This window comes from Vicugna pacos, chromosome 19, assembly GCF_048564905.1.
Source record: "Vicugna pacos chromosome 19, VicPac4, whole genome shotgun sequence".
NCBI classification, from domain to species: domain Eukaryota; kingdom Metazoa; phylum Chordata; class Mammalia; order Artiodactyla; family Camelidae; genus Vicugna; species Vicugna pacos.
Window position 1 is genome coordinate 32,687,704 of NC_133005.1, and position 14,832 is coordinate 32,702,535.

The 14,832-nt window shown below is 42.8% G+C and overlaps 1 protein-coding gene across 2 annotated transcripts in view; it reads left to right on the forward strand.

The window, feature by feature from the left end:
• Positions 1–14,832, forward strand: part of TOX2 (TOX high mobility group box family member 2) — a 212,581-nt gene that overhangs the window by 20,121 nt on the left and 177,628 nt on the right. For both annotated transcript variants that reach the window (XM_072944273.1, XM_072944272.1), the window contains exon 3: positions 13,611–13,828. The gene's annotated coding sequence lies outside the window, so the exon portion shown is untranslated. The remainder of the gene's footprint in view (positions 1–13,610; positions 13,829–14,832) is intronic.

Sequence of the window (14,832 nt, forward strand, 5' to 3'; positions counted from 1 at the left end):
CCCTCTCCTCTGGGTGTCTGCTCTGTGCCCTGAGCTGAGCAGCCCCCCACAAGAGGCTGCACCCCGACCAGCATGGCAGCCAAGCACACTGAGGTGTGTGGTCTTCAGCTGCGGCTCAGGCTGTAGACCTGGGTTCCTAATGGAGGCCAGTCTTCAGAGGGCAACCAAGGAAGGCCCGAAGGAGAGCCTGTGATTCCTTTTAAATAAACTCCAAGAACTGATATGACTCACCTCTGGTAACGAATCAGAGAAGTGGTGGCTGGGGGTGGAGGTAGAAGGTTAACTAGCAGGGCCACCAGCGAACTTTCTGGGGAGTATTTCTGGCACGCTGAGTCTGCTTGTCAGATGAAGAGTGTTTTCCCCACTCGTTCCCTTTCTACTCCTTAAAAAAGATACAACCGTGGCTGAAGCCCCCTTCTCATGCCTCCACCAATTCATTCCCCTTCCTCTCTCCCCAGAGGCAATGTCCTCAAGTTGCTAAGAATCTTTCATATCCGTATTTTTGTATTTCCCAACAGTGTAGTTTAGTGTGTCTTAAAACGTTACACTGAAAGTACCACGTTGTGTATATCATCTCGCATTTTCTTTTTCACTGAACATTTTTGTATCTATTTAATTCATCTTAACTGCTACATAGTATTTTATTGTGTGGGCACACTTCTATTTATCCAGTCTCCTATTATTAGACATTTAGGTGGTTTCCAATTGTTCTTCATGACAATGCTTCAGTGAACATCCTTGCTTGTGTCTGTGTATTTATTTTGTAGTCAGTCTGAATATTGTTTTTCAGTTGGCCCTCTTGAGTTCTCTAGAAAGACAACATTATCATAAACTAAAAATGATACTTTTGTCTTTCTCCCCTATAGTTATGATTCATATCTATTTCTGGTCCTTTTATATTGCTTAGAAATTTCAGGACAAGAGTTAATAGCACTGGAAACAGTAGCCATCCTCATTTTTGTTCTTGGCATTAATAAGGTGGCCTCTTGTGTTTCATTGTTAAGGATGACTTGGCTTTCGGTTTGAAATAGTTTTTCATCGTGTTGAGGTATTATCTTTTTTTAAATTCGAGTTTTTTAGGAATTAATATCATGAATAAATGAATTTTATAAACTAATTTCAATATTATTATGATTTGGTTTTTCTTATTTGAATTATTGTAGTAGTAGACTTTTTTTTATTGAGTAGTAGGCTTCTAATACTGAAACAACCTTGCAATTTTTGATGTATTATTCACCTAATCTATCGCACTTTAGTTTACCTATATGTTGTATAGTATTTTTGCATATACAACATATTGAGTGTGATTAAGCCTGCTGTTTTTCTTGGCTGTTTTAAGTCATGGTTACAAGGTTTTTCCTTTCCTAAGAGTACATTGCCGAGGTATAATTTACATACAGTAAAATTCACAAATCTAAGGTGTACAGCTTGATGAATTTTGACTAATATACATACCCCAGCCATCACCCAGATCAAGATATGGAACATTCTCGTCCCCAGAAAGTTCCCTTGTGGCTCCTTTTAGGCAGTCCTCCATTCCCACCCTCAGCAAACACTTCTCTAATTTTTATCACCAGATATTAGTTTTGTTCATCCTTAAGCTTCATATAAATGGGATCATATAGTTTATACTCTGTGTTTGCCTTCTCTTTTTCATTTGACATAATGTTTTTGAGATTCATCCAAAATATCATGTCAATAGTTTTGCTCGCTTTGTAAAATGAACTAATGAGATTTACATCTTTTTTCACACCCTAAAGGGATTTATGTTACATGAAAGTTATTTGTTCTGTAGAAGATTGAAGTAATGAACCCGTGAAATCATCTGAGGTTGGAAGCCATTTTTGGAGGCAATACCTTGACAACTTTCTTTATATTTTTTCTTTTGTTATTGGTCTATTCTAATTTTTCTGGAGGCAATTTTGGTATGTTATATTTTCTCAGAAAATAATCCATATTACTGAAGTTTTGAGAGTATTAGCATATAATTATGCATAGAGTCCTCTTACAGTTTTAAAATCTATAGTTTCCTGTTTTGCATTTATGACATTTATTTATGCTTCCTCTTATGGTAGGAACAAGGCTATTTCATGAACCAATTCTCAAATTTTATCTACTAATTCTAGTTTTTCTGACTATTAAGATTACTAATGAATAAGATTTGCTTTAGCTGTATTTTCCAGATTTCTTCTGTTATTTTAATCTTTTATAAAAAAAAAACCCCAAATTTCCTAAATGAATGCTTATTTTATCTACTTTCATGCTTTTCTGATTAACCATAAAGGCATTTAAGGTTATGAGTTTGCCTATGAATCAGCTTTGCCTCATAGAGTGGAATCAGTTTTCATGAATCAGCTTTGCCTCATGGCTTTTTATATGATTTTTCTCTTTTTCATTGTTTCCAAATAGTCTGTCTGCAGTTTCGATTTTTCCTCTTTAATAACTCAAATGTTATTCAGGAAAGCAATTAAATGTACCTAAGTGATTGGGGTTTTTGCTTTGTGCGCTAGGGAAGAAGTATTTATTATTTGAAATTCCTCACTGCCTTCTAGGCAGGATGGTTCCTGTCTCTTCAGGGTTCTTTGCCTGATACACAGATAAGAAAGATAAGAGATCTTATCAATAGATAAGAAAATTAGAGAAACAGACTAAGAGGTCCAATATCCAAATAATAGGAATTCAAGAATGAGAAAACACAGAAAATGAAAGGGAAGGCATTATCAAAGAAATAATCAAGACAAATTACTAGAATTGAAGGATATGGAATTGTAGGTTGACAGGATCCCTCAAATGCTCAGTAAAATACACTTTTACCTTTGAAAAGATAATTTTTTTTAAAGGACGGTGTGGCTGATGTTTCTGGTTAATGTAGAAGATAATTGATTTCATGTCAATGATTTCATGTTGAGAAACAGATATTCTTATTATGAAAGAATTTTGTAGACAAGAATGAGGCTCAGAGAGGTTAAATGAACTGTCCAATTTTTTTTTACTGTATTCTACATTCTGCGTCTGTATTCTATATTCTGTATTCTGTTTTCTATATTCTATATTTTGTGGTCTACATTCTGTATTCTGTATTTTAAATTCTGTTTACTATATTCTACGTTCCATGTCTGTATTCTGTATTCTATATTCTGTATTCTGTAATCTGTATTCTATGTCCTGTGTTCCATATTCTATATTCTATATTCTGTATTCTATATTTTGTATTCTATATTCTACATTCTGTATTCTGTATTCTATGTTCTATATTCTGTATTCTGTATTCTATATTCTATATTCTGTGTTCTATATTCTGTATTCTATATTCTATATTCTGTGTTCTGGATTCCATGTTGAACTGTCCAGTTTGCAGGTGGCGGAGCTGGGATTTAAATGCAGATCTCTGATTCTCTTGACCTGTCCCTGTGGTCACCTCAAGGTCACAAGGTGGTTGAAGAATGTCACACGATGACTGAAGAAGGGGAAAGCACAAAAAACAAAGGACTAATAAATGCCCTGCACCAGCTGAGTCTGCCCTGCCTTTGTTGACATTTCACTAAAGTCCAGCCAGCAATTTCTTCTTACATATCATTTGCCAGATGATGCTATGTGGCCATCTTCTTGGCAAAGGAAACTAGAAAATGTAGCATTTTAATTGGTATGTTGCTCCTCTGAATGAAACCAAAGTTCTAATATGAAGAGAGAAGGAGATTGAAGTAGGCAACCAGGAGCCCCTGGAAGCCAGGAGTGGAAGCAGCTACATGTTCCTTCCTTTGGCTAGCTAGAAGCTCTTTATGTGGATGAATGAGTTGGTTTTTTTTTTTCCTTCTTGGCTTTGGATGATGTGAAGTATTTTCATGGAGTGGAATCAAATTTTCAATATAGTACATGTATTTAATATTTAAATACCACAGGTTGGATGGCTTTTTCTCTCCTTGTGACAAGATTATTATGATGGTTCCAAATCCTATTATGTTTTAATCTAAGTTGTTCTGCTAATAAAAATGAAGTGATAGCATTTAGGGTTTTAAATACCCTGAAAGTGGTTACTGGTAGTTTTCCAGCTTTTCCTTCTGTGCTGTCTTCCCCAGGACTGTTTCCTCTCTCCCCATCCCCTGCTTCCCACTCTCCTCCTCCACCAGTTCAACTGCTACCATCTCTTCCTGAAACTTCAGCTCACAGATTGCTGGGGAGAACCTTAAGTTCAACCAACTCATGTTGTAGATGGGAAAGATGAGGCCCAGAGAGTCAGGAAGACCTCTGACAAGGGCTAAGGTCCCCCGGCTCCACCCAACCAGCCTTCTTAGAGGAAGATCAGTGATCCTTGTTCCCAGGAAGGAATACAGAGTGAAGGCTCTGAAGTGAGAAAGAGACGAGAGATATTTGAGAAATCACAGAGAAGGTTGGTGTGGCTTAGAGCACAGAGGGTGAGGAGGCAAGTGGTCAGAAGGGTTGGCAATGACCATGGGAAGCCAAACTGGGTAGGGCATGGTAAGAATATTGGGTTTATAAACTAGTTGAAGCTCTATCTTCTTCCATCTTATAACAACTACAATTTATGTAACACAAGCATGCATGTAACATATCGTTTGGTTCCCCAATACTTCTGTGATGTGGGGAGTAATGCACATTTATCTAGGACCTCACATTTTCTAACATGCTTAAATCATATCATTTGATGCTTATATTCCCAGGGCTCACTCCCTTGCAATTCAAGCTCCAGTAAAAATCGATCTACTTTCAGTTCTTTGAGGGGTAATTAGGTTTATTTATTTATTTATTTTAATGGAAGTACTGGGGATTGAACCCAGGACCTTGTGCACGCTCTCTACCCCTGAGTCATACCCTCTTCCTTTGCTTCAGGGAAGAAAAGAGAACGTCTTCCATTTGTCAGTGCTTTTCCTTTTCACATTTTCAGGGCATACATACACATTCAATTGTTCATAGGCTGATCTTTGCCAGTCACCCCTCCGTTTGAGGCAGATGTCAAATTATTTGTATTGTGGTGCAAGAGACTCATGGCAGTGATGACGGGGCTGAGTGCTATCCCGTTGGGGAATGCCCCAAGGCTCCAGAGTCTGGACAGTCTGAGGCTCTCTTGCTGGATTGATTAGGGTTTGGGGAAAGATGGAATATACTTGGCTGCAGTTATTTCTGGTTGAGTGGGAGGGGGGCTTGGGTGGCCTTTAAGCCTTGGAGACCCCAAACCCAAGATCTATAAATAGAATCTGTTTCTGGAACCTCTTTTATATGTGCTCTGAGTTGTCTCCTCCGTCAGACTGAGAGATTGTTGGGTTATGGACCAAGTCTACACCCTCTCTCTTACCGAGCCTAGTCTGGTGCCTGGAACACCGGGGACCATGGTGGATCTTGGTGGAATTGAAAACCCATTTGGCCCCCTCTCTCTTCCCTTCGCCTCCTGCCCCAGATTCCAAGCCCTTGCTCCATAGCCTGTCACATGACTGCCTACAAAAGAAGATAAAGAATCCCAGGTGGCTTTGTGGGTTGAAGAGGTTTCAAAGCTCTTACTTTAGAAGCTCAAGCAAAACTTTTACCCTGTGTTGACAGAATAAAGCATTCTGTCTGCAAGCCTGGGCTTCCTTTGGACTGGGGGCAGGGGAGAAGGGAGGGCAATGTTGTCACTTTAATTGCATTGGCATAAATATTTGATATTCAATAAATTAGATCTGGAGCAAGGAAAACATTCTTGCAAATGGATTTTTTACCTGGAGCCCAGCCCCATTAGCAGAGGAGTGGAGGGGAGCCTGCCCCAGGGCCGGTAATTAACTCAAGTGGAGCAGAACTAAGCATTTTTGACAGCCTTCCTAGTCTGGAATTAACTGTCATCTCAGAAGGAGAAGGAAACTGCACTGTCACATTATAGTTTACAAGAGGCTCCCAGTGCTGCTGGCCAAGTGAGTTCAGTTATGTCTCCCCCTCAGGCCCTGAAATGCTTTTTCATCATTAAAGATAAGCTTAAAAGCAACTAATGATGTATTTTATATCCACGTACCTGAATCACAGATTTCACCAAAAGAGAAGACATTAGTATGGTAATTCAATTTTTTTTTCCTTTTGGCAGTTGTAATGAAACAAGATACAGTGGATGCTGTTATAAGTCACAACACTGTGATGTTTGAAGATAGGACAAGCTGGATTTTTTTCTCCTCTCTGTATCAGGACTTGCCTATAATGAGCAATAGCTTAGCCACTGCGTCTCTGTGCCCTCTCTCCCGGCCCCACCCAGTGTTTATGAAAGTAGCAACTGCTTCTCAGAACAGGCAGAACTGTTGGAGCTTGAAGCCCCTTCTCGAAGCCCCTGTCTGTCTTCTTGTTCCATGGAAACCAATATAGTGGAATTGGTGTTGTGCCCGGCCTCACCTTGCCAGTGTTGCGTGCAAGCAATTTTTTTTATAAGGTTGGAGATCTCCTAGCTAGATTTAGTGTGAAGGGTGTGTGTGCAGTGCACTTGTGTTGGACAGTTGGCTTCAGAGAGGAAAGGCTGAGTGTGTGAGGATGTGTGTGTGTGTGTGTGTACTCTTGTGTATGTTGGAACGGGTGAGTTGTGTGACGAGTGTGCACAGATCATGCACACCTGCTGCTCAGATTTTCTGTCTACTTCAAAGCAGTGTAAGCACAACTCACTTTCCTCAGCACTGAACCCAGACACTGTTGGCCTCCTGTCCTACATTTGATGGGACCCTGGATCTCTTGATTTTCCCCTTTTGCTGTCTCATTCATTCCTTGCTTCCGTCTGTCATCATTCCCTGAACAGAGTTCGATCTGAAGATGAGATCATGCCCTTCCCCTGCTTGAAAATCTCTCCAACTTTCTTCTTGATGTCCCAGCAGGGGTCCTCAACCTTGGCTTCTCATTAGAATCTGAGGCACCCAGACTGGCTGGACCAGAGTCCACAAAGTTGGAGCCCAGTTTGAATGCTCTGTTGGGTTGGCAGCTCCTGGCTTACAGGATCAAACCCTACAATCTTAACCTAGTATCTTAGCCTGTGTGCTGCCTCCCCTTTGGGCCCCGAGGGCATCAGGCTCCAGCCCACCCCTAGGTGTTCCCTCAACAGTAACCACCCTCCCCTGCTCTTCTCCTGGTTGACTTCCTCTCATCCTTTTAAGATGCAATAAAATGTCACCTCCTCCGTGAAGCCTTTCCTAACTCCCCTGGTCATTCACTCATTCATTCGTTTAGCAAACACTCATTGAGTTCTTGCAGAGGCCAGGTTTTGAGTCGGGTCTTGTAGACGACTTAGAAGCGAACAAAACAGATTTGAGGAGATCCTGGCTAGTGAGGAAGGCAGGCGAGACAGGGGCAGAGCAAGAGAAATCAGCAAAGGCTTCCTAGAGGAAGTCACATTTCAGGGTGATCTGAAGGGTGTGTAGGAGTTTGTCATGAGAAGGAGTGAGGGATGGGGGGGAGGGAAAGGCCTTTGGTTTGGAGAGAGAGTGTTGGAGGCCAGGGTGGGTGAGACCCAAGGTAAGCAGAGAGGCCTGATCCTGTCCATCTCACTGCAGTACGTGCTGTGCCTCCCCAGTGGGGTATTTGCTTAGTAGATATTTGTGGGTAAAATGAAAGCCTTATCCTGGGGGGGGTCAGGCCTCCCAGTTTAGAAGGAAATGGTAGGGAGGTAGAAGATATTGGGGTGAAGATCCAACATCAGTGGGAAGGCAGGCTATAATCCTTAGGAGTCTAAACACATAGGTGATGAGGTGAGGCCTTGCACTTTAAAGAGATATATGTAAAAACATAGGACCCTGTGTCATAGGAATTCCCGTTACACAGATGTAGACCTAGAGACACTAAATAGTTAACAGCTGTGCTCCTGGCCACTCAGCTGGGAGGTAGCAGAGCTGGGGTCTGGACCCGCAGCGTGCCTCTGGGGGTCCACTCTTTCTTTTTTGTTTTAATTGACACATAGTTTTCAACGTTGTGTTAATTTCTGGTGTACAGCATAGTGTTTCAGTCATACATGTATATATATATATATATATATATATATATATATTCCTTTCCATATTCTTTTTCATTATAGATTATTACAAGATATTGAATATCGTTCCTTGTGCTGCACAGTAGAATGTTGTTTATCCAGTTTTGTGACGACTTTCCTTGTAGTTCCAGTTGTACTGGATCTTCCACCGAAGTTAAGTAGGTGTTCTGTGAGGGCTGTTCCACAGGGAGATGTATGTTGGTTGTGTTCATGGGAGAGGGTGAGCTCCGCAGCCTTTTACTCCGGCATCTCAAAGCCCCCCCGGGGGCCTGCACTGTTAGTCACAACACCAGGCAGCGTGGCCTGACCTGCCTTCTCATCAGAGCTGCTGAGTCTTCTCTCACCTCCTCCGAGCAGCCCTACGCCCGGCTCAGGGCTGGCTCTCCAGAGCGAAGGGAGGCCGTGGGGCTTCAGCGACCGCCTCCCTCACTGACTGCTACACCCCGGGGATTTGAGTTTTCCATGGTAACATTCAAGAGGGAAAAAGGATTTTTGAAAATGGAGAACAGATCCCTTAGAGAGGATACTACGTGGCCCGCTGTGGCTGATGCATTGCGGCCCTGTCTTGGGGAAAGGCCGGAGGTGGAGGAGGAGATGTCAACAGCCTTCTCCGGAGTGTCAGTTCTGTGTCTCCGTGGTTCCTGGCTACGCGGAGCACGGACTGGCCCGGGCAGCATTTCCTGTGCTTCTGTCCCCTCCCAGTATTTCAGCGAGAGCTCATTTACATACAGTAAATGGCACATCGAAGTATTCAGCTTTATGGCTTTTTAAAAACAAACTTTTAACTTTGAAATAATTCTGTATTTACAAAAATAGTGCAAAGGCAGTGCAGGTTTGAGGAGGAGGACTGCTCGGGTATTTTGTACAAGGTTCCTGGGTGCGTCTGATGTTTTGCGTGTGATGAGGCTTGAGTTATGGGTTTGGGGGAAGGTCACACTTCTGAAGTGGCCTTCTCATCGTATGGGGAGCACATGATCTCAACCTGAATGATCACTGGTGACTGATAACATTTTCACAAGTGCATCCACCTAGGTTTGAATGTAGAACATTTCCAGTTTCCCAGAAAGTTCCTTCATGCCCCTTTCTAGTCAATATCTGCCTTCCACCCCTAGGTAACCACTTGGGGATTGCTGTTCTATAAATTAAATTAATTGTACCTGCACTTGAACTTTACAGAAGAGGAACCACTAGTATGTACTCTTATTTTGTCTGGCTTTTTTCAGCTCAGCATAATGTTTTTGAGATGACTCCAAGTTGTTGTGGATAGCAGTAGATTGCTTTTTCATCGCTGTCTAGCATTCCATTGTGGGAATACACACAAGCTGTTTATCCATTCTACTACTGATGGACAGTTGGGTTGTTTTCCAGTCTGGGCTATTATGGATAAATTTCTGTGAACATTCTTGTGCCCTTCTCTTTCTGGATGTGCTGTGCTTCAATTTTGAGGGTCCAGGTGGTGGTGGTGGGACTTTAACTTCATTTCTTCAGCTCCCACTGCTGAAGACTTTCTGAAAATACCCTCACTTACTCTCTCTACAAGTGGATTAGGGAAGAATAAAAGCCTCTAAAAGGAACAGAAGGAAAAGCTCACCATCTAGGAGATAAACCTTCTGTGGGTTACCAAATCTCATCAGCTCCAGCTCCAAAATATTTCTTAAATATGTCTACTTTACTGTTTTCCTAGCTCCCACCAGGGATAAACTCACCTCTGTCTCTTCCCTCCTCATTGATCTGGTCTCCTCAATTCTACACCCTCACCCTCCAGCCCATCCTCCACACAGTAGCCAGAATGGTCTTTTTAAAAGACCAGTTTATGGGGGTGGATATAGCTCAGGTGGTAGAGCATATGCTTAGCACACATGAAGTCCTGGGTTCAATCCCCAGTACCTCCATCGAACAAATAAACAAATAAACCTAATTATCTCCCCCAACACAAGGCTAATTAATCCCCAATGTCACATACCTGTAAGGCCCCCAAAGCTTCCCTCAATCTCCTGAACTCTGGACCCTACAGCTCTTCCCACCTGCCCTGAATTTTCTCCTCCCCAACAACCTCCTTCCAGCTACATCTTTGCATTGGCTGTTCCTTCTGCTTGTAACACCCTTCCCAGGGAAATCTGCATGGCATATTCTGCCTCTTCAGTCAGGACTCTGTTCCAATGTCAGCGCTGTAGAGAGGTCTTTTCTGACCACCCAGTCTGAAATAGCAGCCCCTTCCCCTCCCTACAAATCTGCTTTCTGTCTCTATGGCCGTGCCTATTCTAGACATTTCATAGAAATGGAGTCATACAATATGTCATTTTTTTGTGTCTGGCTTCTTTCACTTATCATAAAGTTTTCAAGCTTCATCTATGATGTAGCAGAAATCAGTAATTAATTTTTTGACTAAATAATATTCCATTGTATGGACACACCATATTTTATCCATTCATCAATTGATGGAGGTTTGGATTGTTTCCATGTTTAAAAAATATTATGAGTATGATGCTATGAATATATGTTTTAATTTTAACACATGTTTCCAATTTTCTTAGTTATATACCTAGGAGTGGAGTTGCTTGGCTATATAGTTACTCTATAGATAACTTTTTGAGAAACTGCCAGTTTTCCAAAGCAGCTGTGTGATTTTCCAACCAGCAATGTATGAGTGTTCTTATTTCTCCCCATCCTTGTCTACACTTGTTAGTCTCTGTCTTCTTGATTACAGCCATCCTAGGGGGTGTGAAGTGATATCTCATTGGGGTTTTGATTTGCAAAGGGGGGAAATCTTAGGATTTTTTTTTGCCTTCTCTCAATCCCGAAAAGTCAGACTGGGTGCTGAGAGCGTCCCATTTATTTTCCCCAGGGTGATGCCCTGATGTGTTCAAAGCTGTGCTCCTTCTCTCAGCCCTGGAGTTGAGCTGGTGGCCAGTATCTGAGCGCTGTCCACGGGACTAGCATGTGTGATCTGAAGGGCAGTGTGGACACTGTCTGCGGAGGCTTGCGCGCGCTGTTGCAGGGACATGTCTGGAGCGCTGCAGGTGTGCCCTGGCCAGCTGGGGGCGGCTGCAGGCGAGGCATCCCATGGGGCTCATGAGTAGGCCTCCTGGTGGAGTCTGCAAGCTAGTTCGTAGCATCTGCGGCTGGTTTTTGAAGTCCATGCAACGGAGGCCATTTCCTCCATGCCTGGCTCCCTCTAGACTGTGCAGCCACGCTGATCCTCTCAGTGACCTGGGTGGGAGGAGGCGAAAGTGGGCCTCTTGGACAATGTCCAATGAGGCTGAGGACGTTGTTCACTCACCCTGCTCTTACTTTTCCCTGCAGGAGAAGTTGTTGGCTGAGGGGGGTTCTTTCTTGGCACGGAGATATGCCACCTTGGGGGAGAAGTGACATGGGTAAAGTGAACCTGTACTTCTTGCCCTTTTCAAGGCATCTTTTCTTAGATTTGTTTGTTTGTTTGTTTGGACAGGGTACTGGAATCTCTCCTCTGGACTCCCAGGTTCCCACGGAGGCACTCCCGTCTGTGGATGGTTGTCAAAATCAATGTTTCTGTGGGAGTATGAGGGCTGAAATCTCCTGTTTCACCATCTTGCTGCCATCACCTCAGGGCTTAATTCTTAGATGTGGTTTCCTTCGGTTCTTTGAATGCATTTAAAAGAGCTGGTTTAAAGGCTTTGTCCCGAAAGTCCAACATCTGTGCTTTCTCAGGGATGGTTTCTGTTGACTCTTTTCCTGTGTATTGGCCATACTTTCTTGTTTCTTTGCATGTCTCTTCATTTTTTTGTTGTTGGAAATTTGGCGTTCTAAATAACGTAATGTGACAACTCTGGACATCATATTCTCCCTTCTTTCTGGGGTTTGTTGTTTTTGCTGGGTTTTTTTTTTGTTGTTGTTGTTATTGTTTGTTTTGTTTAGTGACTTCCTGAACTAATTATATAAAGTCTGTATTTTTTGTTGTTTGTGGCCACTGAAGTCCCTTCTCAGCTTAGTGGTCAGTGTTGATTGGACAGAGATTTCCTTAAACGCCTAAAATCAGTAAGTCTCCATCTTTGCCAAGGGGTTCTGTAGACGTGTTGGGGTGTGATTTCAATTCTCAGCCTAAAGAATATGAGAAGGAATACATACACGCGCATGCGCGCGCACACACACACACACACACACACACACACACACACACACAACTGAATCACTATGTTGTACACCAGAAATTAACACAACATTGTAAATCGACTGTAATTAAATTGTAAAAAATGCTCAGCCTAGTAGTCCACAGCTCTGGCTTAGCCTTCACTTCCTGCTTGCAGGGACCCTCAAGGTTCGCCAGAGATGATAGCTTAGGGCCTTCTCAAGTCTTTCCTGATCATGCACTGCAGCCCTACACATGTGTGTAGCTTTTTTTTTTTTCCCACAGTTCCCTATGGAATCTCATTCTCCAGCTTAACTTGTTTGCCCAAACTGTTATTGCTCCCTCAGGCAGCTACAGTGTTAAATAATTACTGCTTATTGTTTTTGACAAAAGCCATCGGAGTGGGGCGGGGAAGGGGGAAGACTTTGCACTAGGTGAGCTCTGAGCCAGGTCAAATAAAGAGGAGCCTTCAGAGTGGGGTTTTCTAGAGGACTGCCAGACAGATCAAATAATGATGATTTTCTGAGAGTGGAGCTTTGAAAAGCTCCAGGCCTGTTCTGACATCTCCAGTGGCTGCTGGGCTGCCACTCTTCCCTGTGATTATGGGCTGTTAGTTTTCAAGGCTGCTATGGGCTGGGGAGCAGGAAAGAAGATTGAGACAAGTTAAAATGCCACAAAGCTCACCATTCTTATCCAGATTCATCGTTTTTCTTGAAAAAAATTGCCCCCTGGGTTGTAGCAAGCGTTTGGTTAATTTGTATAGTTCTGAAGCGGTTGATTCTGACAACTTTTTTTTTTTTTTTGCCAATGTTCCCATTGTTTTTATGAAGGAAAGGGTATTTGGAGATTCTTACTGTGCCAGTTTTTTTTTTTTTTTTGATGATGTCACTCCTGTGTAGGCAAACTTAGCGTTTTCTTCTCTGTGATCTCTCTTATAGTTCTTATGCTACTGTTCATATCCTCCTGCTGAATACCACCAAGGATATGTCTCTAGTTGAATTAAGATGGGTTTATTGAATCATTGCAACAGGAGAGGCTCTCCATCACGGGGAACTGTGAGGCACCTCCTAAGAGCTGTTACAAATGAATTCTGACAGGATTTGGAGTTGTGTCAAGTGATACCGAGAAGATTTCAGAGCAACAGGGCTTTTCTCTGAACGGGATTATTCTATGACTGGATATTTTGATACATATTATTTAGAAAGTGGCAGGAATGAAGGGAGATTAAAGCTATAATTGGTAAGGAAGCAGCAGTCACTGTCATCAGCTCCATGGGGGTGTTGCAGACCGAATAATGACTGCCAAAGACATCAGATCCTGATCTCTGGAATCTGAAATTCCCTGTGTGGGGAAAGTCTTTATATGAAAAAAAAAATTGTCTTTGCAGTTGTAATTAAGTTAAGGATCTTGAGATGGGGCCCTAAATGCAGTCACAAGTGTCCATATGAGAGAGCGGTAAAGGTTCACACACACTCTCTCTGTCTGTCTGTCTCTCTGTATCTGTCCCCCTCCACCCTCCAGGAGAAGGTGATGTGAGGCTAGAGCTGAGGGAGATTTGAAGACACTGGCATTGAAGATTGAAGTGATGTAGCCACAAGCCAAGGGATGCTGGCAGCCACCAGAAGCTGGAAGAGGCAGTGGGTAGATTCTCTCCTAGAGCCTCTGGAGGGAACACAACACTACCTGCACCTTGATTTTGGCCCAGTGAGACGGATTTCAGACGTCTGGCCTCCAGGACTGTGAGTATAAATTTCTGTTGTTTTAAGCTACCCAGCTTGCAGTAATGTATTATAGCAGCCCTAGGAACAGAAAAATACAGAGGATGTTTGGTCATTTCTATGGTTTGGACAATGTTGATTTTTGCCTAAGTTCATGAGTTACAGTTTGAATTGTGTCCCCTCACTCCCAAATTCATATATGGAAGTGCTAACCTCCAGGACCTCAGAATATAACCCTACTTAGAAATGGCATGATTGCAGATGTAAATAGTTAAGATGGGGTCAGTAGAGTGGGCCCCCAGTCCAATATGACTGTGTCCTCACAAAAAGGAAAAATTAGGACACAGAGACGCCCACACAAGGAAAATACCTTGTAAAGACTGAAGCAATGTTGCTACAAGCCCAGAAACTAGGAGAGGGGCTTGGAACAGCTCCTCCCCTTGCGCCTTGAGCAGGAGCGTGGCCCTGCAGATCCCTTGATCACAGCCTCTGGAGCGGCGAGACGAGAACTTTGTGATTTAGTCTCCTCAGTGAGTGGTACTTGTGGCGGTGTTCCCAGGAAATGAATACAGTCAGATGTGGTTACAGAGGGGTCTTGCGCTCTTCTTGCTCAGTCATGGTCACAGAATGGCCTTGTCTGACGTCGGTGTTTTGCGAAATTGTTTATTTTCAACAGAAAACGACCAGGGCCTCTCTGTGAGTGCCAGACCAGCTCTCCCAGATGGTTTCGCCTCTCTTTCTCTTTTTTTAACCATAAATTCTTTACTTATCTGATAAACGTTCACTTTACGTTGTCTTTAAGGGTTTTAACTGTTTCTTAAAAAAACAAAACAAAACATTTAAACCTTCAATGCGGCCGGCATTTATTTTGGAGTAGAGGATGAAGCAGAGGTGTGTGGTCTCAAGTAGTGGTCATGAGGGCAGAAGTGATTTGAGACGTGGTGTAAGGGCTGAACTTGCTGGGGTGTGTCTGGACCTGAGTTGTTCGCAAGGCTGGCTTCGACCAATCTCCTCAAGCTGGTTTG